General features: G+C 36.7%; 1 protein-coding gene across 1 annotated transcript in view; it reads right to left on the bottom strand.

The window, feature by feature from the left end:
- LOC122145290 overlaps window positions 1-7,177 on the bottom strand; it is a 108,846-nt gene extending 101,669 nt beyond the window's left edge. Inside the window, exon 1 of the mRNA XM_042758099.1 lies at window positions 6,734-7,177. The gene's annotated coding sequence lies outside the window, so the exon portion shown is untranslated. The remainder of the gene's footprint in view (window positions 1-6,733) is intronic.
- Between the last annotated feature and the right edge of the window lie 5,353 nt (window positions 7,178-12,530).

Below are 12,530 nucleotides of genomic sequence, written 5' to 3'. Positions count from 1 at the left end.
AGGTCATGCTGAAGTAATTCTCCATAGGACCACTAGAGGATGCAGTGTCTCATTCCCTACTCAGGGAACCATAGTTACATGCGTAACCTGAGACATTATTCCCTGCTTGCCTCTTTTGTTGTCATGGTTACCCTTGTTAGTTTCTATGGTAATTAATTAGTCTCACCTGTTGCTTGTTAGCCCTTTGTTCCCCTCTTTGTATATATAGCAGAGATTTTCACAAGTCTTTAACCTGGAGTCCGGGTCAAGTCTGAAGTCTTTATCACTGGAGTGTGAGTCAAGTCTCGAGTCTTTGGTCACGAGTCCGAGTCGAGTCTCAAGTCATTTAATGGCTTGCTAAAAAAAATCTCATTCAGAATTCTTATGTATTGAAATCTTCCTATTTATGAAGCTGTTTTATAAGCTATAGACAAAATATATATTCTATGATCTGCTTAAGATGTAAGGTTACTCTACACACAGCCTGTCATTTATAGGCTATGTTTTAATCCATTACAATGTTCAAAACAGTTTTTTTTAATAATAAAATTCTATAATAAAATTCTGATCTACTATGACACACAAGGAAATATGTGACACAGATATTACAAAACCATACAAATTAAGCATTTATTTATTATATAAGTCAGGAGTATTCAATTAAAATTCCAAGGCACGACCTCTATTTTTTCTTCCAATATACTTTTTCTGTTCAGAGTTTTCCTCCTGAAATCTATACTATTTTAATATTTTAAACTTAAAAGCATTATCTAAAAACAATATAGCTACAATAATCAAAATGTTCTCATCTTGAGCAAAAAAAAAAAAAAAAAAAAAAAAAAAACTAGCCATCTAAGTAAAAACAGTTTTCCCAATTATTATTACATTATTCTTTTGAAATGTTCTTAGCCTACAGATTAATAATGCTAAATGTAGATCAGAAACGTCTTGTCACATCTGGTTTAAACAGTCAGAGTCATAGGTTATAGATAGATAGATAGATAGATAGATAGATAGATAGATAGATAGATAGATAGATAGATAGATAGATAGATAGATAGATAGATAGTATGACAAAATAACTATATTTGCAGCATTGATGTTCTCTGCTTTGTTTTGTTGTTAAAATAACTACGGCATCCGCAGCTCAAACTTGGCGCCGGCATGCGTCCGAGAAATCACACTGAGATGAAAGGGCTCGAATAAAGCGCATTTGGCTTTAGATAAAAAATACTAGACGATATAGCGCTGAAAGATATTTACCATAAACGACCCTGAGCACTTGTTATGTGATCCGCTCCGCTGTTTTGATGCAATGCTCGGCTCGCGGTCCGGATAGATGCAGGGGTGCAGATGCGGTCCGCCTTTTGAATATCAGTTAGGCTATGTAAGTAGCTAGGCCTATTTAAGTATAAAGACTCGAGTTGCTTTTAGAATATTCACAAGTCCTTTTCCTCGAGTCGAGTCAAGTCTGGAGTCATTTCAGGTCGAGTCCGAGTCAAATCTGAGGTCTATAAAAATGTGACTTGAGTGCGAACCAAAGTCAGAGTCACTAACTCCAGTGCCAATCTCTGATATATAACCCTTGTGTTTCACTTGTGTCTTTGTCAGTTGTTGATAGTAATGGTTGCCATTCTACCTGTATTTTGTTTATTTATTGCTCTGTGTTTCTTGTTCTTTGTTTATTTTTGTTACTTTATTAAACTCTCTGGATATAGATCCTTGTCTAACTGTCCTCTCCTGTTCCTGTAACATTACACATGCCACCTCAGAGCTGCATTAAACACTTCTGTATTATATCTGGTTCTACACATGCTATTTCCCATCTCAAGTCTAGAGTCATTTCAGGTCGAGTCCGAGTCAAATCTGAGGTCTATAAAAATGTGACTTGACTGCGAACCAAAGTCAGAGTCACTAACTCCAGTGCCCATCTCTGATATATAACCCTTGTGTTTCACTTGTGTCTTTGTCAGTTGTTGATAGTAATGGTTGCCATTCTACCTGTATTTTGTTTATTGCTCTGTGTTTCTTGTTCTTTGTTTATTTTGTTACTTTATTAAACTCTCTGGATATAGATCCTTGTCTAACTGTCCTCTCCTGTTCCTGTAACATTACACATGCCACCTCAGAGCTGCATTAAACACTTCTGTATTATATCTGGTTCTACACATGCTATTTCCTCCACCCACTACACGAGGGAACCAGCACCAAAATATTAACGTCTGGTTCCCTCCACACCTGTTGTGCACACCTCATCAGTCAGTCTGTGTAAATATAGCCCTCTTTTTGGCAATCCGGTACATTATTTACTGGTTATTCCACTATTTGGTAGGGTCCTTGCTGTTTGCCTTTTTTGTGACTCTTCCTACTGTTTCGTTCTTGTTTGCCTGGACTGTTTTCATGCCCAGTATTTGACCCGTGCCTGTTTTGACCCTGGTTTTGTCTTTGTTCATTAAACCTCCTTGATCATGGATCCTCACAAGTCTCCTGTGTTACACTATACTACCTCTGCAGTGCTAATATGGATGTTGTTGATATTGATTTCATTTAATTGGTAACATTCAGTTATTAACCCTAGGCAAACTAGGTATCCAGATCCCTCTATCCTGAATTGTGAAGACTTTTTGAATTTTTTTATGATAAAATTGTTGGTCTACATTCAACAATACCGAAACTACCAGTGACTCCGTCTTTTGACCTGGCTGTGCCTTGTAGCAAGGAATAGAGAGAATTCGATCTCGTTACCCTTCCAGTTTTGGCGGATATTTTTGTACATCTTAAGCCTTCGTCATCTAAAGGTGATGTTTTGTCACCTCATCTTTTTAAGCAGATTTTTGCTAGTGTAGGGACTATGGTGTTGAATCTAACTAACAAATGCCTTAGCCAGGGCACCTGTCCAGCAGATTTTAAGCATGCTACAGTTCTGCCATTATTAAAGAGGCCTAATTTGGCAATAGAGGATCCAAATAATTTTAGACCGATCTCAAATTTACCTTTTTTAACCAAGGTTTTAGAAAAAGTGGTATTTAAGCAGCTACAAGCACATATCACTGTGAATTCAATAAGTGAGCCATTTCAGTCGGGCTTTAAGTCCTGCCACAGATACATACAAAGTGTTAAATGACATCTTTGGCGATAATGTTATTTTAATACTGCTTGACCTTTGTGCAGCGTTTGATATGGTGGACCATGAGATTTTGATCAACCGCCTAGAACACTGGGTTGGCCTAAAAGGTAATGTTCTCAAATGGTTTAAATCGTATATCACGGACAGATTTTTTTCTGTTAATATTGGGGGCTGTAATTCTTAAAGATTACATCTTCCTTGGGGAGTCCCAAAAGGTTCAATTCTTGCTCCAATTCTTTTCTCCCTTTATATGCTACCTTTAGGGGCTATTTTTCGCAAATATAAATTGTCATTCCATTGGTACGCTGGTGATACGCAGATTTATTTGCCTATGAGTGAGTTAAATTCAAACTCACTTGACACTTTATTAGCATGCTTACACGATGTTAAGGATTGGATGGCTGCAAATTTTTTAAAGCTTAATGTAAATAAAACCGATGTTATTGTGTATGGCCCTAGAAAGCATGAGGTGCTGCAGTGCTTGAATGCAACTTCTTTGACTGGTTTTGTTAAATCTAAATTTGGGATTTGTTCTGGATAGTGATTTAAAGTTGGACAGACAAATTAACACTATGGTGAGATCTTGTTTTTTTAATATACGTCTGTTAGCTAAGACTAAACCATTTCTATCTAGTTCAGATTTTGAGAGAGCAATTACGTCCATTGTCTTTTCTCGAATGGATTACTGTAATTCCCTTTATTATGGAGTTGATGTTTGAGCACTTATGCGTTTACAGAAATCCAAAATGCTGCTGCAAAAATGATCAAGTTGGCAAAAAAATATGAATCAGTGACTCATTTCATTTCATTAAAGTGGCTGCCAGTACGACTTAGAATTATTTATAAAATCCTCGTACTTGTCTTTAAGGCCTTGCACAATCTAGCTCCTGTGTATTTGTCCGGTTTGGTGGCAAGCTACACCCCCTCTAGATCCCTGAGATCAGAAAATCAACATCTGCTTTGCACTACCAGAACAAAATATAAACATAGAGGTGATAAAGCTTTTTCTCGAGCAGGCCCTAAGTTGTGGAATGATCTCCCTCAATCTATTTGATCTGCCAAATCCTTACACATGTTCAAAGCTGTGTTAAAACAACATATTTTAAATTCAAATGGAGAGCATTTTTAAATGGGTTAATGTTTATGTATGTCTATGTGAGGTGGATATGTCTATCTCTGTCATTTTCTTGTTGTTTTTTTGTTTAGCTTGTGACTGTAAAGCACTTTGGGCAAAGTGAGTTTTATTAAACTGTGCTATATAAATAAACAAACAAACAAACAAACAAACATCCCTGTGGTGTCTTATTATTCCAACTGAATTTACATGAGGCGAGATGAACAGGGCCATAACAACCCAGCATCAGGACTGGTATCTGCTTCTTTGTGCAAGGAGGAACAGGAGGAGCACTGCCAGAGCGTCCAAAAATGACCTCCAGCAGGCTACTTGTGTGCATGTTTCTGACCAAACTGTCAGAACCATAATCCATGAAGGTGGCATGAAGGCCGGATATCCTGTAATGGGACCTGTGTTCACAACTCAGCACCATGCAGCTCAATGTCCAGAAAACATCAGAACAGAGTGAGAATGGCAGACAAATGTCAACAACCCGATCTTCCTTCCTGTTATTGTAGTACTTTTAAAGTTTTCTCACCGTTGAATGACACATGAGGTAGGCCCAGTGGTTCTCAATTCCAGTCCTTGCATATATCGCGTCATATTTTGCATGTCTCACTTAGCTAACACACCCGATTCAGATTTATACAGATAAGCAGCTCATTAGAAGTGAGCTACGTGCATGAACTGTGTTCCGATCTATATGATCGCTACACAGTGTTCATTGCTCCCCTACTCCCTGAGCAGGGGAAATCCATTGAAATTTACTTCACTTCGGAACATTCATTCACGGATTTGCATTGTGCAGCGTCTTCACACACAGACAAAACTTACTAGAGAAAAGTGCGAAGTGTGACATAATATACCTCTGTAAATAAATACAATTTAAATAGGGGGGTATGAGGACTGGAATTGGGAACCACTGAAATAGCCTATTGTAGTAATGTTGTCTCTTATATTCTGGTCTGTAAGCTTATATGAGTTCAGGGGGCGTGGCTTTTGACGACGATTGCAGGGAGGGTGGGATGTTCGCTTTCAGGCTATCAAGTTAAAGTTAGCATTTTCCAAGATCTCCTACTGCAACTTTAAGTAGGCCTACCAGATGTGGGTGTCATGCCATAAAATATTTGTAATACGATTGACTTGTAACGTGAATTTAATAAAAACTATTTTATTTTAAAAATAGTTACTAATTATAACACTTTCATTGTACAGAAAGAGAACAAAGAACAATAACATTATCATAGAACATTATCATTAACTTCAGTCTAGCCAGAGTTCAAGCACTCTCAAAAACTTCCATTATAATCCCTGAAGCTGTTTACACTGTGAAATGCATATCTTATGCATTTCACAGTATCTTATTAACATTGTACGCACATCTGCACTTTGTTTTTTTCTGATTAGAGAATTAATTCGCCAGAGATTGTCTTTGTCTTTTTGAAGCTGCATTCCAAATCCGTTTGGCTCCAAAATCTGAGGGGGCACGTGCTCCCTCAGTTTGAATGGGCATGACGCTTCTGGGCAGATCCATAATTGATGCCACATTCTCTTCACGGATAAGAGCAGATTCACACTGAGCACATGTGAGTCTGGAGATGTCGTGGGGAGTTTTATGCTGTCTGCAACATCATTTTGTGTGTTCCCTACTCATTGCTATGTGTGCACATATGGATGGGTTAAATGCAGAGCACCAATTCTTTCACTTATCATCCAGCATGACTGTTTTGGCAGTGGAACACATTAAGTAACCGCATTCCCCCTAAGCAAAAGCTCCACTCTTCACCACAATGGTAACCCTGTGTAAAACTGTAATTTAAAAATGTATCCTTGTTAAGTCCCATGCAAAGCATGCTGGGAACTACAATTTATGTCAACATCAAAAATTATTTTTGAGCACTTGATTACAATCTAGTAGACTGCACATAGAAATTTACATTATTAAAAAAGCAATAATATACATTTTAGAATACAAACACAATTTTGTCATGTAATCATAAAAAATATGACTGAGTAAATCTGTATAATTAAATCTCTTAAAATATATTTTCCTTAAATATAAGCCAAAATAATACTTAAATATAAAACTTAAAACCTTTTGATTGTCAACGTTTAGTTTACTTACTATAAAGACATTTTTTAATATGCATCATATTTCTGTTATGTACTATAAAAAGTACATAATAATAATAATAATAATAATCATAATGATATTAATTGATTAGACCACTTTAAAATGTAATTTTAATAAATGACACTGTTGTTTTAATTTTTGTCTGTGTATACATGAAATGTAAGATAGCAATAGTCTTGAAGACAAGTTGCATGTTTTTCACCCAGTAGTTCCAAGTGACACTCCCAGTGGGTAACCAACCACTGTAAATGTCAATAAAGAATACATGAGAAAGATCACAGTACCGATTGTTCCTGTAACTTGTGTGAGGTAACAAAATATATTCATTTGCTAAAATTCTTCAGAAAATTGAGAAAGGTATCTTTAAAAATGCACATACCTTTTTAAAAGATAATAATGTAGCTCCAGCTATTTTCTGTATTACCGTGACAATACTTCTGAGCATAAACCTCCCCAACAACCTCTTCAAGCTGCTAATAACTGCATTGTGCAGGAGTGTGCAAACACCTTTCCTGTTTCCTGAGTGAGCTTCCTGTACATCCCTTTACTTTATACCTTTTAACATAAGAAGGAGGAGGTCAGCCTAAAAAATAAAAGTCTGACCTAGGAGTTTAAAGGTTAACACAACACTTTAAAGCAGTGTGTGAGCTATATTCCATCTGACTAACAGTCATTGTAAGTACAATTACCCCACAACTGCTCATTATTTCATTGTTCATGATTTTTGCACTGGGGCTGGTCCTGGTGACCCTTAGCTTGCTTATTTTGTTATCCAAGCTGATTTTGCAGAATTTCAGAATATGCTGTTTCGCTTAGTGTGGCAACAATAACTGCCATAGCATTATGGCACATCATGATTTTATCATGAAAGAGTAGGGACTATTTTCTTTTAAAAATATCTCATTTACGGTAGCCGTATTCAACACAACACAACAGCAATCCAACTCAACCCAAAACAATCTGACAAAACCAAGGTATTAACACCCAATACAATTCAATTACCCAACACAAAACAGTGTATAATCAAATTCTGTTGTGTTTTAGGATAAAAGAAACATTGTCATAATTTGAATTATTTCCAGTCGGGGAATCATGCAGTAATCTTATATAAATTAATTACACATGTTAGGTACAATGTGCTTATTGTGTTCATGGTATTGCAAACCACTTTTGCTGCTATAGAGGTGGGACATGAATAAGTTAGGGAACTCATTTCACAATATGGTTAGGTTTAAGTATGGGTGATGAGTTTTTTGGGGGGGGTGGTGATAGTATTATTGGTGGTTTTTTTAATGCTGTGCTTTGATTTATATATAAATCCATATATTGTGATGCATTCCTTGCTTATACGCATATCGATGTGGATGCTTCTGTATTGATACAGCAGCAAATGCTGTGACTCAGTTTTGAAAAAGAAACACAGAACAGAAAAGACCATTTTAAGTTTAAAAGTTGAAGAATTTTCTTTAACTTTTTCCCCCTCTGTTATACAGAATAATAAAGAATAGCTGTTATAGTAAACTCTGTGTAGGACATGATCATTATTCAAACTCAATGTGGCCCCTGTATCATGATACGTATCATATTGTGAAACTGTAGGCAATACCCAGCTCTAACTTTAAAACATCGTGGGCTGACATAACTTACAAGGAACAGCTGATGTTGAGGGGGGTTGCTGGGGATGTTGCTGCTACAGTTGCTGCCTTTGCTGTCATTGTTGATGTTGCTGCTGATACTGTTGGAGGTGGTCTGAGACTATAGACATTTCAACATAAGAGATATATTAGCTGATTAAACAGTTGTTATGTGACCATGACAAGATGTAAAGATTGCTGACAGTGTTTGGTACTGGCTCATTGTGACTGACCTGCTGTAGTGCTGCAGCTACTGCCAAGGCTGACTGCTACGAGAAAATAAGAGGCAGATGCTCACAGAGGCAGCTGCACACCAAGACATGCAGGTAGAGAAAATAAGATACCAGAGTGTGAAATAATCTGAGAAGGAAACATTAATGGAGCAAAGGATGAGGGTGTCTATGGTAGGGGTAAGAGTGAGAAAGAAAAATCTATATAGTCAGAGGTGTGTGTGTTGCTTGTTTGTGTCTACAGTATGTAGCAAATCAGTTTAAAGGGGAAATATGAATAATCAATCATAACTAGTTATGATTAATTATAAATATTTAGATCTGCTGTAAGTATTTACTTGACATCTCAGTGTCAACTGTCTGTAGGAAACTGTCTGTTAAGGAAAACAACTTTCTTACTGCAAATTCTAATAAGAGCATGTAGCAAAAATCTGCATGATTAGGGACTCCAGTTATGAACAAACAATGAACAACCTCAAATGTGATACAAGTAAGACTTTATTAACTACACAAACACTTATACTAGTCTAACACCCACCCACACACACACACACACAGATACAGTTGGCATAGGAGGAGGGGTTAAAGCTTAGGCGCTTTAGCAGAAAAGAGAAGAGAAATAAAGACACGAAGCTATGGTACAATTTAATATTCAACAGATCTACAGCCTGAAGGAAACATCAGTTTCTTAGTTCATACACACTTTTGTAAAAAGGTGCAAATTCGACTTATTGTATTAATTAATAAGACTAAGTTTGATACTTGCATGTCCTGTCTGTCTGAAAGGGAGTCCAGATGCAATCTGAAAGCTTAAGCTGATCTTTGCTGAAGTTGGTTGATGAAAAAGAACCAGTTTGAGTCAGAGGATCTTGAAGTGGAAAGAATAGGCTGAAAGCCTGGAACAAGCTATGTTGGGTTCTTGAGGACTCTTAGCTCTGCTCTTGCCCTGGAGTTTCTGTATCTCAAAAAAAAAAAACCTATCCGATCTGGTGATCAGTGATCTACAAAGGGTAACAATGTCACACCATCAGGACTTGAGTGAGCGAATGAGGAATGGTAACTTTGGAGGGAAAGTTTACAACCTTTTGTCCTCAGGCATATGTTTTGCATATGGTCTTTGATTGGATGTTGATAAATAAACTATTTAAGATTCTGGTAACACTAATACCTTCCATAGGTATCAACATATAATATAAATCAGTGGTTCTCAACCTTTTTTTCCAACGGGCTGCACTATGGTCCAAGTGCAAGGCTCACGGGCCGCACGCATATCATTTACATATTACGTCACCAATACAAACCAACCTGATTTATAATATTATAGCCTAAATATTATGATATTTAATCGATTACATTCATTGAAATAAATGAATAATTCTACTCCCCATAGATAAAACACCTGATGCTGTCAGGAGCTGACCAATTTTGTGAAATTCGGCTCGAAAGGAGTAACAGCACAATGAAGTTGCGATTGTAAGTTGCAGTCTGTAAGACGCGCACGGGACCATGACTTGACGCGCGACATTGCAGAAAAATGTGCGTTCACAAATGTAGCCTATGTTGATCCAAATATGGAAAGCACTTTCGAATTTAATAATATGAGGTTCTCTCCAGAGATGTTTTGCCACATTTCTGCAATTAAGGATGATTGCTGCGTAGTATGGGTGTTTCTATTTGCCTGAACTTCTTCAAGTGAGTTACGGCGCAAACCGAAAATCCAGCACTCTCCTTCACTGCTGATACTGTGACTATTCTTGTTTGTATGGGTTCATTTGCTGGCATTTCCACACTTCTTTTTACTCCCTTAAAAACAAATTTGTCAATTCTGATGCTCAATTTTACTGAACTAATGGCTGTTGATGACTATTTGAATTGAATTCTGCCAAAGTGCGCGCTTGTATGTGTTCATAAAATGCGGAACGTTATGTGAGTAGGTCTGCTCATGTCTGAAAATAATATATGAAAAACAAAAGAATTTTACATATAAACATTAGGCTATAGCTTATATTTCTTTAGTACATTTTTAAATGAATGTAAAAACTAAAATGAATTGTAAAACTGAAAGTTATTTTTTTTAAATTGTGTTCAGCATGGTGGGCCACGGGTTGAGAACCGCTGATATAAATGAATATTTAGACCATTAAAAATGCAGACGAAAGATACCAAACATGGCATACCTGTGAACTCTGTTAACAATAGTACGCAATTCTAATATGTTCATTTGAAATTTGTATCAATACATAAGCGAAACTTATATAAGAGGAAAAATAATGAGATGGGGAAAATTGGGTACATGTCCCTACATTTCTCAAGTGGTTATATCTAAAGGGAGATAGAATTAGGATGGTCTTTATAGTACAAGGGTACATTTGTCTGTTTTAAAGTGAATTTAGAGTGAGACCTCTACATTCCTTTGAGTTGTAAAACAATCTTATCTTGATGCGTGTCTTTGTTTCCATGGTAACCAGAGGCCTGGTTTTCTCTACCATATGTTTTGCACGCTGGGGAAGGGTATTGTTCACTGTTTGTTCAATAGAACAAATACTCATTCATTACAAGTATGCAACATTGTGATCATGATTTCATATATTGCATTGTGAGTTTTAGAGAGATACTGTTGGATTTTGATTGATTATATGTCTACTCTAAAATCTAATTTGCTCGGCGAATGTCTAACAAATGTCACAACAAATGTCACACATAAAATCAACTTTACCGCACCAAAAAGTTTCATGAAAAATCACTGTATTATATTCATAAACATTTCATGCAGTTGTTTGTGAAAATATGTCTTTGTTTATTTTAAAATAGTTTAATAATTAATATATTTTAATAATTTTTTTTTTTATTTAAATTCTCATTATGGCATGCTCGTTATGGCAGTATTGATTCTGATTGGTTGTCAATGTTTTTATTGTTCATCAGTTGGAAAAAAAAATAATTCTGAAAGGGATTCCAACTACAGTATATCGTTTCTCTGAGCCTATTGAAAAGATTTTTAGAACTATATCTTTATTGTTATCTTTATAGTTATCGTTCTTGGTGTGAAAATGCCTTTAAACCATGAGTGCCCTGTGTTATCATTCCATTAGCCTGTTAGCTTGTCATTCGTGCCTACCATTTCTTTCTCTCTCTCTCTGTTTTTCACAAGTTCATCAAATAGCTGTGGTAAGTTGGAATCATTCAACAACAACGGTGTAATGGAATCCTCCCCTTTAAATGTCACTTGCACTGCTTGCCAAAGGTATAGTGTAGCTTTCTCTGGCAGTGGTGAGGGATTCACGTGATAAATGTAATGAAATAGTTAGGCTGACAGAGAAGATTTCAGCATAGTCACAGGACAGAACACCATTCTTCCGTTCTGATCAAAACATTAAACAGTTTCTCCCCACACCATCCACTGAGAAACCTGATGAAAGTGCCCTAGTTATTGGCAATTCTATTGAACGTAACATGAACATAGAGACACCAGCCACCATAGTCCAATGTCTACCGGGAGCCAGAGCACCTGACATCTGGGCAAATTTAAAAGTGCTGACTAATTCTAAACGTAAATTCAGTAAGATTGTTATTCACATCAGCAATAATGATGTTCGACCTCGCCAGTAGTAGATCACTAAAAATAACATTAAAGAGGTGTGTAAACTTGCAAGTATGATGTCACACACTGTAATAGTTTTTTTCCAAACACGTGATTCTGATGACGCGCAAAATTCAGATGGAAGGCAGAAAGTGAAAAGCAGAATGAATGAGATGGCAGAAGGTTCATACTTTACAGGTTTAGACACCATTTCAAGAGAAAGGTTTAAACAGAAAATCACAACAAATGTTGGACGTAATCCTAATGTTATGAAGAGGAGTGTTTTTTCAAATAAATTGAAATACTTGCCTGCCATTGAGGCGGTAGATATAGGCTAAGCAAATAACCCTGATTGCAAACAAGCTATTTTGAAAGTGAATACCGCATTTATATGAGGGGTGCGGTTAGGCATGGGCCGATTACCGGTTTTAAGGTATACCGCAATTTTAATATTTCACAGTTTCAAAACTACTAACATTCTCCTTAAAGACTGAAAGCGTAGGAATCCCTTAGGTTGAGTGCAGTTTAGAGAGTAACATGACCCCCTCCCCCTCCTGTTGGTGTGAACAGTCAGTCTTGTGTGTGTGGGATGGCTGAAGGAGCTTCCCCTGGAACTTACGTGATTGGCAACTGGCTGTTTTTTTTATTTTTTTATTGCAGCCGATCTCTGTTCTGGACTTGCGCAGACTACTGTAAACAACCATTAACTGTCAGGACTTGGGTATGGGTATT

The sequence above is a fragment of the Cyprinus carpio genome, chromosome A6 (assembly GCF_018340385.1).
Source record: "Cyprinus carpio isolate SPL01 chromosome A6, ASM1834038v1, whole genome shotgun sequence".
Taxonomy (NCBI): Eukaryota; Metazoa; Chordata; class Actinopteri; order Cypriniformes; family Cyprinidae; genus Cyprinus; species Cyprinus carpio.
Note: the sequence above shows the minus strand (reverse complement) of the source record. Positions and strands in the feature narration are given on the sequence as shown.